The sequence below is a fragment of the Schistocerca serialis genome, chromosome 5 (genome assembly GCF_023864345.2).
Source record: "Schistocerca serialis cubense isolate TAMUIC-IGC-003099 chromosome 5, iqSchSeri2.2, whole genome shotgun sequence".
NCBI classification, from domain to species: domain Eukaryota; kingdom Metazoa; phylum Arthropoda; class Insecta; order Orthoptera; family Acrididae; genus Schistocerca; species Schistocerca serialis.
Window position 1 is genome coordinate 761,935,349 of NC_064642.1, and position 18,815 is coordinate 761,954,163.

Consider the following 18,815-nt stretch of genomic DNA (forward strand, 5'->3'; position numbering starts at 1 on the left):
GGAACAAAGTCAAATATCAGAACAATTTCGGGTAGCCACCCAACAATTTTTAAGTTCTTAAATTATTTTTCCATTTATGGATAGCTGGTACGTGGGTTCACTGAGCAAGGAGACAGAGGCACCGACTCTTTCGCGTGGTTGGTTTGGAATTAGTTTGCTTAGAATTCGTAACTTCCGTAAAAACAAAGTTTTGCGACGCGTTTTAACAGTATTGAAGGTGAATCGAGCTGGACATTTACTTGAAAAAGATTGTGCTGTTCTTGATGCACTTGGATGGTGGTGCACTTAAAAATGTCGCATGTGAAACAATATTCCATTAGAAAAACAATAGTTCACGCAATCATTTGAAAATCAGTAAATGATTCGACACAAGGGCATAACACCCCACGGAGCTCGCCACTCTTTGGCGGGTTCGTGCTTGGCTGCCACGGAGCCCCAGCCATTGCAAGATCTATTCCCTTCCAAGCTGCATGTCTATCCTCTCACTGTTCTTTTTCCCCTCCCTTGGGAACATATCTGGGGTTTTATTGGGAAAGATCCGCATTGTCCGTTGCTGACGTAAAACAGTCTCACTACTGTTTTTCGTTCCCTTTTCCTTTCTTTGTTTCCCTTCTCTCACCCTTCCTCCGCTTCCTGTGTGCTCCTGAAGGCCGGGCCCATGCCTCTGACGCGTAACAGGTGACTGAGTAACGTGTAATTCCCAGCCCCGGGACGACAGGTAGGGTTCCCACGTACCTCCTGGTACAGAACAGACCCAGGGAGAGGTGATAGCCTGAGCTGCTACCTTCCCAAATTGTCTATTGGTCCCTCTGTCAGGTGTCCGGGAGGTGTGACCTGAGGTGTGATCAATCACCTGAGACGGGTACACCCCCTTGTGAAGGGGGCTACCAGGTGGAAGAAACACGCCATCATTGATGCTGGCAATCACAGAGGATTTTCTTGCAATAAGCCAATCATCTTCACAATCAACGTTTACAAAATGTAAATGGAATGAGGCTAGCGATTCGAAGACCCTTCCAGCTGCCCGATGGTTCCTCGGGGCTTCACGTGCTGAAGACAGTCAGTCCTCTGCAGTGGTAAATCCGTTTATTGCTCAGAAAGGTGTTGATGCAGTTGCCACCCCTGTGAAATCCTGCACTCGTTTACAGAACCGCACTTTGCTTTTTGAGACTACTTCCGATTCTCAAGCACAACAACTGCTCGCTGCCTCACTTCTCCATGGCTATCCTGTTCATGTCGAGGGCCATAGAACTCTTAAATTCTTCCTCTGGTGTTACTTACACTAGGCTGCTCGATGGTCTAAGGCCGAAATCCAATCGTACCTCACTAATCGGGGTATCATTGCCACCCATCAGGTGATGGAAAAGGTAGATTCCTCCTTAGTGCCCACCAACATTCTTTTTCTCACCTTTGATAGAGCAGTGCTTCCGTCCAAGGTCAAAGCAGACTGACATTCACAGTCTGACTGTACACTCCGAACCTGATGTGCTGCCACCAGTGCCATCGTTTCAACCACACTCGAATGTCTTGTCGACACCCAGCCAAATGTGTAACCTGTGATATGGATGCGCACAAGGACGATTGTCTGCCGCCTCATCCCTGCTGTATCGACTGCAATGGCGGCCATGCCACTTCTTCACGAGATTGTACCATGTATCTTGCTAAGTGGGCAGTCCAGCAGATCCCCGGTAAAAGAAAAAGTTCCTTATCAGGTTGCTCACATGTTATTGGTTAGTAGCAAACCAAACGTTCCACCGTCTGGCTCTTATAGTACTGTTCTTGCTACGTCTCGCAACATGGAGGACATGGTCGTGCAGACATGCGACCTCAAGTTCAGCACTGAGGTTGTGAAATCGCCCAGTGTCAAGGTAGCAGCTCTATCCCCTCGTCCAGCTATGCAACAAGCCATCAGACTCTCGCCTCAAGGGGGGAAGCCACCAGCTACACAATGGGCTCGCCGGAAAGGACAGTAGTAGTACTCCTGTGAAGACTTCGTACATCCCTCCTGCCAACCAACACATAGGTCTCCCTCTGCTAACTGGAAAGGCTTGGAGAAATCAAACAGACGATCTTCTACTTTACTGACTCGATAGTCTTTGGTGGTGTCGCCATGTGATACCTTCGCCTGGATGCTCTGTGTGTCTCCAGTGCTCACCACGAACCGTTTTTCTGCGTTGAACTCCACAGACCGTCAGCACAAGAAAGCAGATGCTTCTATGGACCTCAAGGAGCAGGATCCTCCTGCCTCTGCCCTGTAGAAGAAAGTCTTCGCAAGCTGGCACTTAACAGCCGCTGAGGTGACAGCCCCTCATTTTTTTTCATCATGACTCTCCCCCAATGGAACGTTTGCGGCCTTAGATCCAACAGAGAATTTACGACTACTTTTAGAACCATTGCGTCCCCTTGTACTCTTCCTTCAGGAAACCAAAGTGCATCCTCATGACCACTTCGAGCTTTCACATTTCTTCCCAGTTGTTTCGACCTTCCCCCTGAGGTCGGCATTCCATCTCAGGGGAGTCATGCTGCTGATATGGGGAGACATTCGTAGTCAACCCATCTCCTCGACTACCCGTCTTCAAGCTGTTGCAGTTCGCACTTTCCTTCCCCACCTGACTTTCCCATATGTACCATTTATCTCCCTCCGCCACCAGGGCAGACTTCCTCCAGCTTATTGGCCAGCTACCTCATCCATTTCTTCTGCTCGGTGTCTTTCATGTGCATCAACCCCTTTGGGATTCTCCCAGATCATGTCAGGGAGGTGCCCTCCTTCATCAACTTAAGCTCCTCTGCCTTAAGACAGGAGCACCAACTCCACGCACACTTATTCCCATTTGGACCTAGACCTATACTTCTGCACTGCACTGCACTGCACTGCACTGCTCAGCTTGCCCATGGTCTCAAGTGGTCCGTTCTGACACCTACTCATGCGACCATTTCTCACATGCTATCTGTCTGCTGTCTACTACCCCACCTGCGTACACACACAAATGGCAGCTTACTAAGGCTGGCTGGTGTCTTTACTCCAGTTGCGATGACCAGGTGGAATATCTTACAAACATTATCCTTACTGCTGCAGAACGTTCCACTCCTCGCACTTTTTCTTCTCTATGCCGTGTCCCAATCCCTTGGTGGACCAAGGCATGCTGCGACGCAATTCGCGTGTTGAGACACCATCTCTGTATTTTTAACTGTCATCCTACAATGGCAAACTGGATTCATTATAAACAGATACAGGCACAGTGTCGTCGCGTTCTTTGGGATAGCAAGAAACCTAGCTGGATTTCATTCACTAGTTCTTTTAACAATTCAGCTTTCTCCTCTGTCGTGTGGGCCAAACTCTGACAGCTCTCTGGGACTAAGATTCATTCCCCAATTTCTGGCCTGACCATAGCCGACGATGTCGTCGTGGACCCTATTGCTGTATCCAACAACTTTGGCCGCCTTTTTGCGGAAATTTCGGGCTCTTTCTGTTATTACCGTGCCTACCTCCATCAGAAACGAGCGGAGGCGGTTCGGGCGATGCTGTTCTCAGAATTGTGCTGCAATGCCGCCTATACTATGAGGAAGCTAGATCATGCTCTCAGTTCATCCGATACTCCTTCCCAGGGCCAGACGCTGTCCACATACAGATGTTGCAGCACCTTTCTCTTGCGGGCAAGCTCTTTCTGCTTACTATGTACAACCGCATCTGGGCAGAGGGCACTTTTTCTGACGCTGGCGTGAAGTCACCGTCTTACCCATACCTAAGCCCAGTAAGGACACCACGTTCTTTGTGCCTAAAGCCCCATCTCTCCCACCAGCTGTTTTTGCAAGGTGATGGAACATATGAGTCATTCCCGGCTGGTATGGTGGCTCAATTTGGGCAATTTCCTAACACACAGCACAGTGTGGATTTCGAGTGCATCGTTCTGCAGTTGACCATCTTGTTACTTTCTCCACCCATGTCATGAATGAATGGTTTTCTGCGAAAATCCCAGACTGTGGCCGTGTCTTTCCGATTTCGAGAAGGCCTATGACACCTGCTGGAGAACGGGTCTCCTCCGTACGGGGCTTCCGTGGCCACCTGCCCTGTTCCCTTCAGGCATTTTTAAAAGATCAAGTTTACAAGGTGCGTATGGGTTCTGCCTTGTCGGACACCTTTATCCAGGAAAACGGTGTGCCTCAGGGTTCCGTCCAGAGCGTCGTCGTCTTTACTGTTGCCATTAACCCCCGCCGGACATTTCCGGCTCCCTTTTTGTTGACGATTTTGCCATCTGTTTCTCTTCTCAACGGAGTTGCCTCATTGAAACGAAGTCTTCAGCGATATCTTGATCGTCTTTACTCAAGGAGCATCGACAATGGCTTTAGTTTTTCCACTGACAAAACTGTTCGTACGAATTTCTTGCGGCGCAATTTGTGGCTTCCACCATTTTCACATGTTGGGCCTGTTGCTGTTCCGTTCATTGAAACTACGAAATTCCTGGGGTTCATGCTTGATAGGAAACACTCTTGGTTTTCCCACAAGTCTTACCTGGCAGTTGGCTGTACATGTCCCTCAGTGTCCTACATGTCCTCAATGGTACTTCCTGAGGTGCAGGACAACTACCCACTGGTCAATTGTCCATTTTTGAAACGCGACTATGGGTTCTTTGTTTGTGTGTCTGCACGTTCATCCCTCTTACGCTGTCTCAACACTATCCACAATCGTGGCATCCGTTAGGCCACTGGCGCCTTTTACACTAGTGCAGTTGAGTGTCTGATGCAGAAACTATGGAACTACCACTGTCCTACTGCCATGACTTTCTCCTCAGTAGGTATGCATGCCGTTTCTCTGCCATGTGTGGCCACCCATTCTAGGCCTCCTCCTTCGATGACTCCTTTGATTGACGGTATGGGGCGCATCCCTCTTCTATTACCTACTGGAGTCCACTTCCGGCATTGCTCCAGTGGCTTAACTTCACACTAACTGCAACTTTCACAGTGGGTGTGAACCATTCACCATCTTCACATCATGCAGCAGCCCGTGTTCTCCTTGGCCTTCATTCACGTCGTAAGGACACTATTTCAGCCTCGCTCTAGTGCTTTGTTTCACGGCCTTCGCATGGAACTTTGAGATAGTAACTTTCTGCATGCTGATGGCTCTCGGACTGGTAGTGGTGTCGGGTGTGCCATCATCATTGGCGCCCACATCTTTAGATATTGGCTTCTGGCACACTGCTCAGTATTTGCAGCCGAGCTCTTCCCCCCTGTATCGGGCCACAGAGTTTATCCAGCGACACAGCCTTTTCAGTTGTCCTCTGCTCACTCTTTCAGCGCCCTTCAAAGTCTAGGTGCACTGCACACCGCCCATCCCTTAGTGCAATGGGTCCAGGAAAACCGTCACTTGCTGACTCTTGGTGGAGCCACTGTGATGTTTCTGTGGGTTCCTGGTCATGTCGGTCTGCCAGGAAACGAGGCTGCTGACGCTGCTGTCAAGGCTAAGTCCTCGTACCTCAGCCCACTATTTCCTATATTCCATCCAATGAAATCTGTGTTGCTGCCTTTCAGGTGGTGGTGTCCCTTTGGCATCGCCATTGGCCCTCCCTTCGTGGAATGAGCTCCGTATTATTAAGCCTCTCACAGCGGCTTGGACAACCTCCTCCCGTTAGGTCATTTTAACTAGGTTGCGTATTGAGCACTACCTTTTCAGCCATCGTCGTGTAAGTGGCGTTCCCCCGCCACTTTGTACACATCATGCCCAAGTTTTAACTGTCCACCACATCCTGATGGAATGCTCATTGTTTTTAACTGTTTACATTCCCACTTGGGTTTGCTAACTGAGTTATCAGCCGTTTTAGCAAATGACGCGCAGGCTGTCGACCTCGTTTTACTTTCCACCCACGAAAGCAGTGTCGGGGAGGCCATTTAATTTTTAGTTTTGGACCCCCGTTTCTGTATGGTGTCTTTTTTTTTTTTTTTTTAGCCCTTTCTCCACGTCCCTGTTTTCAGATGCCTTCTCTTATGTCTATTGGGAGTGTCGTGTAGTCGTTTTTAACTCCTATGTCTTCGTGTTCTATAGTTTTGACTTGAGCGGAAATGAAACCAGTTGTTTTTGCGTCATAAAATGAAACAAAAACAAAAGCATAATTGGCATCCTGGCACGCCAGACAGTTGTATAAATTCAGTATGTATCTGATGCGAGCCACACCACCTTAAGGAATATATGCTAGTAACAAGAGTGCCCGAAATGGTTTGTCGCAAAATCTCAAATATTTCGCCATTCAACGCGAAATTATCGATCCGACCCATCTTCTCCGCCCCACATAGCCCAGATCCTGAATATGCTCTTGGGCCGACACAGTTTAGGGACGGTTAGCCCTAATTTCTTTTACAACACGTTCTTTTAAACTTTGAGAACCTGTGCTACTTTGACATTGGTTTGATTGCATTTATCCAAATCCACTGAAAGGAAATTCGCAGCTATAAAAATGACTGCGTGTCTCCTATCGTCTCTTGGTATTTGCCAGTAGACTGGCATAAAGTCGTCGTGGCGAGTCGTTGGCCAGATCTGTCAGTATTTTCATAATTTGTCAGACCTACGAAATATCATTCACTTTATCTAATTCAGAACTGATATTGCAAATTGAAAAATTGAGACAATTTGAATTTGATGAAACTAACATGATGTATTATGAAAATAACTTTCTAATTCATTATTTACTTCTTATCTTGTAGTACAGTAGCAAAGACTTGTAAAATAAACAGACCTTTACCTCACTTAAAGATAGGCCGGATCAAGGTCAGGCGGCTTGAGTATACACTTAAAGGCACAGATCACGCTTTCCTCTGTGCATAGGTTTTAGTCGTCAGAATATCGCGGGGATCGCATCTCAGAATTATATTTCAAAGAATTTTGTGTTCACGAAGCTGTCAAATGGAACAACGAAGATAGCATGAAAGCTCAAGTTCATTAATCCCCTTTGTACCTGTGCCAAAACTTGCTCTTGCCATTAAATGGCAGCTATTGCTCCCGTGGTGTACTCGTTGGGGAGAGTTCGTCACCAAAGTAACATCCTTGCACTTACATGAAACTAATTAAGCTGGTATCCAGTAGGTGTCCCAAAACTCCACCGCAGGCATATCTAGTATTTTTTCCTTCGAATGTTGACTCGTTGCACACATTCCTGGTCCATTTTCTTGCTGGTTCCACCTACCTTCATCCTGGTAGGTGGACTGGCTTCATCAGCACCTAACTAGAATTCTCAAGGGTCTTCGGGTCTCGATCCAACACTAGCAGTCAAATATACGACAGACTTCGTTAAAGTTTACAGATGAACGTAACAGAATTACTGCAACAGAATTACTGCAAGATTGGTTATACTTTCCGTACTACTGGATGCAGTTTAATTTGCGTGTGTAACTGAAGTGACGCTTCCTATGTTGGCCTACTGCTCAAGACTGTTTGCATTAAAAGCGATGTATTTGCGCCATATTAAACTCCGCTTCCAAATTCACTGCTGTGCGCTGTAGCGCGCATTCTTGCTGGGGTCAAGCAAACTGGAGCAACTTCGGTGTTTTTCCGCTGAAAAAAACGTTTCGATATTCAAAGCTTTCCACAAACTTTTGCACGCCGTTGTGACCAGAGTTCGGGAACCCATTCCTCCATTCTTCTCAGCAGTCGCATATTATTTCCGTGCACTGCGCGTTCGTGGTGTACTGCTTTCCCCTACCTGTGATTTCGGTTCATGCCGGCTCTGTCCCCGTACTCATCCTGTGGACGTCTGACAGTCAGCAGTCACTATGTAATCTTCTGTCTTCTCTTGTGCCAACCTCTTCAACTCAGAGTAGCACTAACACGCTACACCCTCAGTTACTTGTGGACTGTATTCCAATACGTCTTCCCCCTGCAGTTTTATCCTCTACAGTTTCTTCTAGTACCACGGAAGTTATTCCTTGATTTCTTAACATGTGTTCTATTATCCTGTCCCTTCTTGTCAGTGTCATTAATATATTCCGTTCTCTGCCGATACTGTAGAGGACCTCTTCATTTCATATCTCAGTCCACCCAATTTTCAACATTTTATCCTCAAGGCTATGTAGACCTCACATTTCTTCGAAAATATAGTTGATGGAAACCGTTTCCGACAATCTCGTGCCCCCGTGCGTAGGGTACTTTCTTAAAGTGTGTTGAATGTATTGGATTTACTTGCAAAAGATGATGCTGGTAACGTGCGCCCTCGCACACTTTGTACGGTTGTTAGACATAACATAAAACTCTGGGAGCGCTAATTGTTGCAAATGGGCTGAGTTAACGTAGCTGTGGGTATTCAGGCGCTCTGGCAGCTGGAGTCGAAATGCGCAGCCGGACGATGGCCAAATCGCCGTTTGATTCACTAAGGCGACCGTCTCGGCGGCACCTGTATCTAAGAGAGCTGGATATTAGAAAAAGTTCCAAATTATAAATACATAACCTCAGATCATCTTAAGACAGCCGTACTAAGTTTTTACCTGTAACTGTTTCATTGCCATCATTTACTTCACAACTTTTGTCTTTATTCTAACATGGGAAAACATCCCATCGCATCCCCCTCAGATTTAACAGTAAGAGGGCCCCGTCAAACACTGAACACAGATCAAGAATGAAAACAGGAAGGAGGTGTACTAAACTGTGGTAAAAAGTAAAATAGAAACAGTGAACGGTTCAAGAATAATGTGAAGTGTAATCTAGGAGAGCCGGGAAAAGAAATGGCATAGTGGTTATGGTGTAGGATTAAAAGCGGGCGAGCCGTGTTCAGTCTTTTGTCGCTGTTACCCTTATTCAGATTTGTCTGTATCGAGATAAAAGGTTGGGAGGGACCTAAAATAAGTTGATTGTGCACAACTATTCTATTAGCAGTCCAAAGCAAGTGGCTTTCGAATGGGAACCGCAAACTTCTGATGGAAAGGTGACAAGACAGCTGAATCTCCACCACAAAACAGGTCTGGTGTGTTATATACGGTATTATTGGCAGTGCTTGTTTCATATGATAGGAATCCCTTATCGACGCAACTAATTCGTACGACTGGTGAGTGAGTGAAATACGCCTCTTTGCCGATGTAGTTGTTCGTATGAATGTGAGTGGGATCGCTCCCAAGGAAATGGTGAAAATATAATAGTTTATCACATAAGCGGCAACAAATGAATGCAACAATTCAACAGTCACGCAGTTTCTCTGTACTCAGTCAAAACATGTTTTTAACGTCTTTGAAGTTGCGTTCCCTTTTGGAAGTCTTGACTGTTGAATTCCTTGGTTGTACACAGTTCACATCTGTTCATTCATCTGTTGCTTTCATCTATGAGAGACGTCTATGTGGTATGTTGCCTGCTCTCACTAGTAATCACATTTACTTGCGACGGTAACGTATTCTTACCGCATGACTCATATTCTATAACCAATGTATAGTATGGAAACTGCAAAGAGTACAGAAAGAGAACAAACATTGCAATGAGCGGGCGCACAGTTAACAATATTGCGAAAAAAAGTAATAAAAGGCACGAGATGATTTGAATACGACTTGCTCGCTCGGCAGCGCAACACCATGACCACTTACCCACACCGCCGTTGCCTGTTGCTGTAAAAAGTTGCTTTTTATTGCACTGCTTGTCCTTGAACCGTTCAATCTTTCTATTTTTTTTTCCACAGTTCCCTACACTCTCCTGTTTCCATGCCTGATCTGTGTTCAGTTTTAGATCAGTTATCCACTGGTCCATTTTACCACTAAATCTGAGGGGCGTGCTATAGGGGGTTTCCCTTCTAAGCTATTCCTGAAACACACACACACACACACACACACACACACACACACACACACACACACACACACACAACCTTTCTGAAGTTCATTCGACATCAAAATTTCTTCCTACATTAGGTAGTAAAATACATTAAGAACGGTCGTGTCGGAAGGTAGAACTGTCGGTGTATACCACATCACTAATCGGACGAAAGGTCTAAATGTTCAACAACTCAGGAGTTGCATGCACTGGAAGAAATCGAAGAATCAGTCGCAGAGCCTAAGAACAAAAAAGGTGGTTCTGCCGTGTCGCTGAATGCAGGACGAATGCCATTGTCGGCTGTACTACATTCAGTTTACTTAAGAAGTTGTCGTGCACAACTATCGACAAAGTTACTTTGAAGTGCAGAAACTAGCGTTAAATAGCAGTTGTATTCATTTTTGCGGGTGTGGCAATTTATCAAAAGGCCAGATTTTTCAAAACAATTTAGTGATGTAGCCCAACCACATGTTGGTACTTAGCAGAAGATATGTTAAGATATTGTCTGACTGTATCTCATCCTTAAAATTTCTTTTGCAAGAAAAGAATTTGGAGTTCGTGAAATCTACCACTTGAATGGAAACAATTTGAACGTAAAAACAGATTTGTCACTGAATATATGCACTTCAAAAATTAACTGTGTAAGTATTTGTATTTTATCGTAAAAGCACCATTGTTATTGCATGAGACTCCATATTAAGTAGTTCGTCATATAAAGTGGCCTTGTATTTGCATTTATCTGTAGAGGAAAGAGTGGTTTCGTATCAAATATATAATAACGGGCAGTCAAATTTAAAGACAAGCAGTGAATAAAGTAAAATTATTATGTGAAAAGTAATTGCAATAACTGTTAATACATTTACGCCATCGTGAAACAAGACGGCTAATGCCTTCACGGAAAAACGTTTGCAGTTACGTACGTAACCACCATTGTACCCATGCGTGCAGCTCTTGGTCCGAAGCGAATCGGTAGCCACAACTGACTGACTTGAGGACCACAATTACGGAAATCGCATGGGGGTTGTGTAAGGGCTTCCTAGCGAAACTTCCGAGGCGTACTCGAAACAAATTTAGCAACGTGCTGGGGGCCGCCCTTAGACAACCATGCAGTTCCCTTTTCTCCATATCATATTTCCGTATTTTTGGAGCCCTGAAGGAAGAAATTTGGGCCGTAGGTTTGGTACGACTCAACGAAGAGGTGCACTCCTGGGTGCAATCACGGTTCCATGGGTCACCGCAAACATTTTTCCATGAAGGCATTAGCAGGCTTGTCTTAAATCGGGATAAACGTATTAACAGTTATGGCGACTACTTTATTTCAAAACTGTACTTCGCCTTCCGTCTCCCTCTAGTTCACTACCCCTTATAGGTTTAGCGCGCATTATCGTAAATTTCTGAGCAAAAGGAGCAAGACGATTAGAGGGTGACGTGCTGTTAACACTAGAGCGAGAAGCACAAATAAGAACGAGGCGAGAGACTGTTTGCATGTAAGGAACAGTCCTAATATTAATCTGTACTATATGCAGGGAAACGTAGATTTCGTTGGCCGGAAGAGAATTCGATCGCCATTTACACTAAATGTAAAAGTGGAAATCTGAAACATATGCCGCCTAGCCGTGAATAGGAATGCCTTCCTGTAGCAAAACAAGATATGTAAGGGAAAGCTGTCTTCAATCTGAAGGCTGGTGCTCAACTGTCCCTTTTCTTTACGGAAGATGGTACGCCTTCATGCATAACTTTCCATGTTGTTGTTGTCTTCCAGTCCAGAGACTGGTTTGATGCGGCATGGAGAGCGGCTCAGCCATGCTGAAATCTCAAAGTGACTACTGCAAGCTAAAGCCTTCTGAATCTGCTTAGTGTATTCATCTCTTGGTCTCCCCCTGCGATTTTTACCCTCCACACTGCCTTTCAATACTAAATTGGTGATTCCTTGATGCCGCCGAACATATCCTACCAACCGATCCCTTCTAGTCAAGTTGTGCCACGAACTTCTCTTCTCCTCAATCCTATTCAATACTTCATTATTAGTTATGTGATCTACCCATCTGATTTTTAGCATTCTTCTTTAGCACCACATTCACTTCCCATACTCACAATGAAAAACACAGTTCGAGGTGAAAGAAGCGGTAAATGGCATAAAGGGGACTCTCACCCATCAATGTTAAAATTTTTCCTCTACGGAAATCTGAACGTACAAGAATTGTTGGCAGCAACTTCAGGCTCTGCCGCCGCCGCCGCCACTGCACATGGAAGCAAACCTCGATGTTTGCTGACACTCATCTACGGGAGCTACACATTTGTCTAAACATATGGTTAGGTGTGCGAACATTATCTCATGAATTTAACATCCATTTGGTTATGGTACTTTCTTTCTCTAATATATTTTAAGAGCCCATCTTGCTCCATCAGAAAAATAGTTCCATGAAATGTTCAGTATCAACCGTTTTCACTGGGCAGTGATTAAAACACTGTTGATCTACCACATCGAAAACGGAGCAATGTCATAAAGCACTGGGCACTAATATAACTAATGCACGTGTTTATGTTAACGTTAAGCAAGCGAGGAAGTTAGAACTTGTTAGGAAATTAACACAGTATGTGTGTCATTGGATCTCCTTTAAATAAATGGGCTACCTTATGTACCACTGTGAAATGAAATGTGGTGTGGCGAGAGCCTCCCGTTGGATAGACCGGTCGCCTGCTCCAAGTCTTTGATTTGGCGCCACTTCGGCGACTTGCGCGTCAATGGGGATGTGGTGGTGGTGGTGAAGACAACACGACACCCAGTTCCTGAGCGGAGAAAATCTCCGACACAGTCGGGAATTCAACCCATGTATCGTTGTGGACTGGGGTAAAAACGTTTGGCGGCCATTTATATAGCCATTCAAAAACATATCTTACTGTAGTTATGTTACAGTATATAAGCAAGGTCTGAACCGAAGCTGGCGCCCAGGCATATTTCGCGAATCGATGAATCCCTTTTGCAAAAGATTATAATTGGGCTGAAATTAATGCCCAGTTAATGTCACCATTTCTATGTGCACCGTTCGCATTTTACGTGCTAAAACAGGCAGAAAATATTTTCTGAGAGTTTTCTTGAAGCACGCCACTTCTGTATTTTAAACTCGTACGAATCGATTCACACTCAACGAAGGTAGCTAAATGGAAACAGTCAAAACCAATCTTTTTCTCATCCAATAATCTCTATCCATTGTCGTGGTAAGATTGTTTAAACTCAAGCTAAATGTAGCATGCAGAATTAGTTCTTACTTGTATTGATGCACGGAAACGGTTTAAAGTGAATCTGATAAATAAAAAAGTGCATTATTACGTTAAAATCAAAACTCTTTCAAAAATCTACTTCATTCGTATTTTATGTATGAGAAACAAAAACACGCGCACCACTTCTATGTTTTAAGCTTTTGCGGATCAGTTGCCACGGTTCTATAGACAATAAAGAGCCTATACCGGATCAGTCGTCGTACGAGTCAACAAAATCTACATCTGTTGTCAAGCTTTAGTTGTAATGACGCAATTGTGGTAGAGTAACAGTGTGGAACCAAAATTTAAAATGTTATGTATGTCGTGGGCAGAGTCAGGGATGTAAACGAAAGAAACTAGGTTTGACTGATATGACAACTTCGAAGACATTTAAATCAAAACATCTTCACATATTAGTGCTTTTTCCTTTCTTTCATTTAGTTAAACCTACTTCCCAACGTAGTGAACTCCCTTAGCTGCAAGGTGTAGGAACACTTGCAGTTTATAGGCTAAAGTCCCTGATCCTGTTCCCAAAATCCAGAAGATTCGTCAGCCATAGCAAACAATATATAATTCCATATGGCTGAAGAGTGTACATGTAATTGTTGTAAACGTTTTTCGGGAAGGGGGGAGATAAAATTCCTGGGGTGGGTTTGTTCTTTGGGGGACGCTAAAACAATACTTTGATTTCTGGATGGGAGGAGGTGGTTTGTTTCCGCTATCGCTCTTCGGCCATTTCTCCCCCAAACCCTCATCTCCCCCCCCCCCCCCCCCCCGTTACATGTATGGGATGTAAGAACAAACGGAAAAAAATTTGTGTCTACAGTGTGTGCGACAGTAGGAAGTATTAGTCCGGCGGTGCATCTATAATTGGAAGTACTGTATACAAGAGTGGGATGCATGCATCCCGAACTCTGACGCGTTGTGGCACATTACACATGACAAGTGCCAGGTTGGATGATATGGCTTGTCATGTCATATGATATGGCTTGCCATGTTACTGACATGACATGTACGAGGGTTGCCCAGACAGCAATGCACCGCATCTTTTTTCCTCAGCCGCAAACAATGCTACGAATTTGAAATCTCCTGAGTGAGCGCGCCAAGTTCGTCACATACGACAGATAGTGTAGCTGCAAGACAGTTTCAAAATGGCGTCTGTAGATGATATACGTCACAAAAAAGTGCCGCCATTGAATTTCTCACTGCAGATAAACTATGGGGAGTACTCTCACACAGCAGAAGCTGTCGACAGAAGTACAGTTAGGTACAGAAAGCTGGCTAAAGCCTGAAATAAGTTCTGCAGAAATTTTTACGAAGTCTCAGACTGTGTTCAGGAAAGATAGATTAGGCAGAATTGGTGGTGGAGTGTTTGTGTCACAGTAGTGGTTTATCTTGTAGTGAAGTCGAAGTAGATACTCAGTGTGAATTGGTATAGGTGGTTACATTTAACAGCCGAACTAAGTTAATAATTGGCTCCTTCTACCGACCCCCAGACACCGATGATATAGTTGCTGAACAGTTCAGAGAAAATTTGTCTCGTAACAAATAAATACCCCACCCATACGGTTATAGTTGGTGGGGGCTTCAACCTTCCCTCGATATGTTGGCAAAAATACTTGTTCAAAACCGGTGGTAGGCAGAAAACATCTTCCGAGATTGTCCTAAATGCTTTCTCCGAAAATTATTTCGAGCAGTTAGTCCACGAACCCACGCGAATTGTAAATGGTTGCGAAAACACACTTGACCTCTTAGCCACAAACAATCCAGAGCTAATAGAGAGCATCATGACTGATACAGGGATTAGTGATCACAAGGTCGTTGTAGCTAGGCTCAATACAGTTTCTTCCAAATCCACCAGAAACAAACGCAAAATAATTTTATTTAAAAAAGGGGATAAAGTGTCACTAGAAGCTTTCCTAAGAGACAATCTCCATTCCTTCCGAACTGACTATGCAAATGTAGACGAGATGTGGCTCAAATTCAGAGATATAGTAGCAACAGCAATTGAGAGATTCATACCTCATAAATTGGTAAGAGATGGAACTGATCCCCCATGGTACACAAAACAGGTCCGAACGCTGTTGCAAAGGCAACGGAAAAAGCATGCGAAGTTCAGAAGAACGCGAAATCCCGAAGATTGGCTAAAATTTACAGACGCGCGAAATTTGGCACGGACTTCAATGCGAGATGCCTTTAATAGGTTCCACAACGAAACATTGTCTCGAAATTTGGTAGAAAATCCGAAGAAATTCTGGTCGTATGTAAAGTTCACAAGCGGCAAGACGCAGTCAATACCTTCGCTGCGCAGTTACCGACGACTGTGCCGCTAAAGCGGAGTTATTGAATGCAGTTTTCCAAAATTCCTTCACCAGGGAAGAGGAATGGAATATTCCAGAATTTGAAACACGAACAGCTGCTAGCATGAGTTTCTTAGAAGTAGAAACCTTAGGGGTTGCGAAGCAACTCAAATCGCTTGATACGGGCAAGTCTTCAGGTCCAGATTGTATACCGATTAGGTTCCTTTCAGATTACGCTGATGCAATAGCTCCCTACTTGGCAATCATATACAACCGCTCGCTCACCGATAGATCTGTACCTACAGATTGGAAAATTGCGCAGGTCGCACCAGTGTTTAAGATGGGTAGTAGGAGTAATCCATCGAACTACGGACCTATGTCATTGACGTCGGTTTGCAGTAGGGTTTTAGAGCATATAATGTATTCGAACATTACGTATCAATAGATCGTTCTCTTCGAGGTGATTCATAATCACCATGGTTTCTGAAAACATCGTTCTTGAGCAACGCAGCTAGCCCTTTATTCGCACGAAGTAATGGCCGCTATCGACAGGGGATCTCAGGTCGATTCCGTATTTCTGGATTTCCGGAAAGCTTTTGACACCGTTCCTCACAAGAGACTTCTAATCAAGCTGGGCCTATGGGGTATCGTCTGTTGTGCGACTGGATTCGTGATTTCCCGTCGGGAAGGTCGCAGTTCGTAGTAATAGACGGCAAATCATCGAGTAAAACTGGAGTAATATCAGGTGTTCCCCAGGGAAGCGTCCTGGGACCTGCTGTTCCTGATCTATATAAATGACCTGGATGACAATCTGAGCAGTTCTCTTAGGTTGTTCGCAGATGATGCTGTAATTTACCGTCTAGTAAGGTCATCCGAAGACTAGTATCAGTTGCAAAGCGATTTAGAAAAGATTGCTGTATGGTGTGGCAGGTTGCAGTTGACGCTAAATAACGAAAAGTGTGAGGTGATCCACATGAGTTCCAAAAGAAATCCGTTGGAATTCGATTACTCGTTAAATAGTACAATTCTCAAGGCTGTCAATTCAACCAAGTACCTGGGTGTTAAAATTACGAACAACTTCAGTTGGAAAGACCACATAGATAATATTGTGGAGAAGGCGAGCCAAAGGCTGCATTTCATTGGCAGGACACTTAGAAGATGCAACAAGTCCGCTAAAGAGACAGCTACACTACACTCGTCCGTCTTCTGTTAGAATATTGCTGCGCGGTGTGGGGTCCTTATCAGGTGGGATTGACGGAGGACGTCGAAAGGGTGCAAAACAGGGCAGCTCGTTTTGTATTATCACGTAATAGGGGGGAGAGTGTGGCAGATATGATACCCGAGTTGGGATGGAAGCCATTAAAGCAAAGACGTATTTCGTCGCGGCGAGATCTATTTACGAAATTTCAGTCAACAACTTTCTCTTCCGAATGCGAAAATATTTTGTTGAGCCCAACCTACATTGGTAGGAATGATTATCAAAATAAAATAAAATAAGGGAAATCCGAGCTCGAACAGAAAGGTTTAGGTGTTCGTTTTCCCGCGCGCTGTTCGGGAGTGGAATGGTAGAGAGATAGTATGATTGTGGTTCGATGAACCCTCTGCAAAGCACTTAAATGTGGATTGCAGAGTAGTCATGTAGATGTAGTTGCTGGTCACGGAGGGCGAGGTAATCAGAAGGCGGTTCGGCAGAGCTCCGTGATTTGCAGTGGTCGGGGAGACCATCCACGGCTGTCACACCAGACATGTTGCAGCGAGCTGATGTCATTCGAGAGGGCAGACGCATTGAGACTCGGCAGTTGGCGCTACGTCCGTCAATCAGAAAAGGAAGTGCAGATGCAATTATTCGCAATCTTTCATACTCAAAAGGGTGTGCACCATGGGTGTCCAACAGAGGATCACATCGCACAGAAAAACATGATTCGTTGCAACGTTTTGAAGCTCAGGGTGAGGGCGTCTTGTCCCGGATTGTGGCAGTTAGTGAAAATTGGCTTCGCCATTCCATCGACTGTTGTTTTGTTTCGGGATCAAAATGGTGCTGTTTCCACTCCCCACAGAAGAAATTCAAAGCAACTGCTTCCACCGATAAGGTTATGATCACCGTTTTCTGGGACTGAAGGTGGGATTCACACTGTGATGCCAGTAGGCGCACCGTAATTCAAAAGCATATGTCAACACCTTAACAAAACTCAAAACATGCTTCTGGAGCCTGGGAACCCAGGAGATGGTTTTGGTGCAACATGATAACGCTTAGCCCCCCCCCCCCCCCCAAGTCTGTGGCCTGCTGAACAAACTGCAAAACAGCATTGGACAGTGTTACCCCAGCTATCATACAGCCCTGACCTAGCCCCCTTGGACTTCCATTTTAAAGGATGCCATTCCTGGAAGACATTTTGAGGGCGATGAGGGGGTGATTCACACAGTGAAGCACTGGCTCCGCCACCAGGACAAGGATTGGTACCGACAGGGCTTACAGGCCCCTGTTTTCGGCTGGTGGAAGGCCATAGAATGGGATGGAGATTACATGGGAAAATAGGGTGTGTGTGTGTGGTGTGTGTGGTGTGTGGTGTGTGTGGTGTGTGGTGTGTGTGGTGTGTGGTGTGTGGTGTGTGTGGTGTGTGGTGTGTGGTGTGTGGTGTGTGGTGTGTGTGGTGTGTGGTGTGTGGTGTGTGGTGTGTGTGGTGTGTGTGGTGTGTGTGGTGTGTGTGTGTGTGTGTGTGTGTGTGTGTGTGGTGTGTGTGGTGTGTGTGGTGTGTGTGTGTGTGTGTGTGTGTGTGTGGTGTGTGTGTGTGTGTGTGGTGTGTGTGTGTGTGTGTGGTGTGTGTGTGTGTGTGTGGTGTGTGTGTGTGTGGTGTGTGTGTGTGTGTGTGTGGTGTGTGTGTGTGTGTGTGGTGTGTGTGTGTGTGGTGTGTGTGTGTGTGTGGTGTGTGTGGTGTGTGTGTGTGTGGTGTGTGTGTGTGTGTGTGTGGTGTGTGTGTGGTGTGTGTGTGTGTGGTGTGTGTGTGTGTGTGTGTGGTGTGTGTGTGGTGTGTGTGTGTGTGTGTGTGGTGTGTGTGTGTGTGTGTGGTGTGTGTGTGTGTGTGTGGTGTGTGTGTGTGTGTGTGGTGTGTGTGTGTGTGTGTGTGGTGTGTGTGGTGTGTGTGAGAGAGAGAGATTCTCTTTATGTTCAATAAAGAATTATTGAAGAGAGAAAATGTGGCGCAGTACTTACTGGGCAACCCTCACATCGTTTTACTTAAACAACGTGCATTATATTACGTGACTAAGCACTAACACTAACAAAGTGCAAATATGTCAAGTTGCCTGATTCAAATGTCTTCGAAGCTACCACATAAGCCGAAAAGTTAGTTCCCTTCTTTTACATCTCTAAACTCTGACCAGGACATTCTCCTTTTCTATGCTATGATAAAATTTTTCATTTTGGTACAAAAGTAATTTCAAAAAGCAGCTGTTGCACACCATTGTTTAGAATACCATAAACT

General features: G+C 45.1%; 1 protein-coding gene across 6 annotated transcripts in view; it reads left to right on the forward strand.

Annotated features, from left to right (window-relative positions):
- Positions 1-18,815, forward strand: part of LOC126481518 (la-related protein Larp4B) — a 348,210-nt gene that overhangs the window by 193,984 nt on the left and 135,411 nt on the right. The window lies entirely within an intron of this gene.